This window comes from Octopus bimaculoides, chromosome 7, assembly GCF_001194135.2.
Source record: "Octopus bimaculoides isolate UCB-OBI-ISO-001 chromosome 7, ASM119413v2, whole genome shotgun sequence".
In the NCBI taxonomy this organism is placed as follows: domain Eukaryota; kingdom Metazoa; phylum Mollusca; class Cephalopoda; order Octopoda; family Octopodidae; genus Octopus; species Octopus bimaculoides.
In genome coordinates, this window is record NC_068987.1 from 3,595,866 (window position 1) to 3,597,425 (window position 1,560).

Below are 1,560 nucleotides of genomic sequence, written 5' to 3' on the forward strand. Positions count from 1 at the left end.
ATGAGGAAACAGTCGGAGTGGGGCGCACTTGTGTAGCTATGCCCAAATCTCATTACAGTCAACTTTGTAATAAACTAGCAGAATTCGAGGCAATTTCACCAATTATCATTTTTTAAAAGTTTAATTTGATGAATAAAATTATGGTTTCACTTGTAAATCAGTTTCACTCTTATATCTTCACTCTCTAAGTGGTCGGTGTTAGGAAGGGCATCCAGCTGTAGAAACTCTGCCAAATCAGATTGGAGCCTGGTGTAGCCATCTGGTTCACCAGTCCTCAGTCAAATCATCCAACCCATGCTAGCATGGAAAGTGGACATTAAACGATGATGAGGATGATGATGATGATCTTCATAACATTTTTGCATTATGATTCCAGTTGTCTTCAATTTTGTTTGATAGTTTAACTTGTTTCCCTGTGTTAAATATTTTGATTTGACTCCTAAATGAGGTTGCTAAAAGGGTTAGTCGAAGTTGTTTCATTGTTAAAAACTTTTGCCCTCTGTCGGCAATAAAGAAATAATAATCTTTTCTACTCTAGGCACAAGGCCCAAAATTTTAGGGGGAGGGAGCCAGTCAATTAGATCGACCCAGTATGCAACTGGTACTTAATTTATCAACCCCGGAAAGATGAAAGGCAAAGTCGACTTGACACCTGTGTTGGTGGCATGTAAAAAACACCTTTCAAGCATTGGGCTTCATGGAGGTATCTAGCACTTGTGCCAGTGGTACATGAAAAGTACCTGTTGAGAGTTGGGCCTCAAGGAGGCAATGTGACCAGTGCTAGTGTCGCATAACTGACACCTGTACTGGTGGCACATAAAGAGCACTTTTCGAGCACTGGGCCTCACGGAAGCAATGTGGCCAATGCTGGTGTCGCGTAACTAGCCCCCGTGCCAGTGGCACATAAATAGAATCTTTCGAGTGTTGGGTCTGACAAGCAATGACCGAGAGCTTCAGCAATATGCCATACTTGACTAGAAAACCCATCAGGCAAGTGAAATTGTAGTTGTGACAGATACTGATGTCACACAAAATAGCACCTCTGCCAGTGGCACGTAAAAGCACCCGTTACACTCTGTGAAGTGGTTGGTGTTAGGAAGAGCATCCAGTTGTAGAAACCATGCCAAATCAGACTGGAGTTTGATGCAGCCCCTCAGCTTGCCAACTCTGTTCAAAACCGCCCAACCCATACCAGCATGGGCAACAGACGTTAAAAGGTGATGATGATTATATAAGTTTGTGTATATATGTGTGTGTATATATCATCATTATCGTCGTCGTCGTCGTTTAACGTCTGCTTTCCATGCTAGCATGGGTTGGACGATTTGACTGAGGACTGGTGAAACCAGATGGCTACGCCAGGCTCCAATCTGATTTGGCAGGGTTTCTACAGCTGGATGCCCTTCCTAACGCCAACCACTCCAAGAGTGTAGTGGGTGCTTTTACGTGCCACCTGCACGAAGGCCAGTCAGGCGGTACTGGCAACGGCCACACTCAAAATGGTGTATTTTATGTGCCACCCGCACAAGAGCCAGTCCAGGGGCACTGGCAACGATCTCG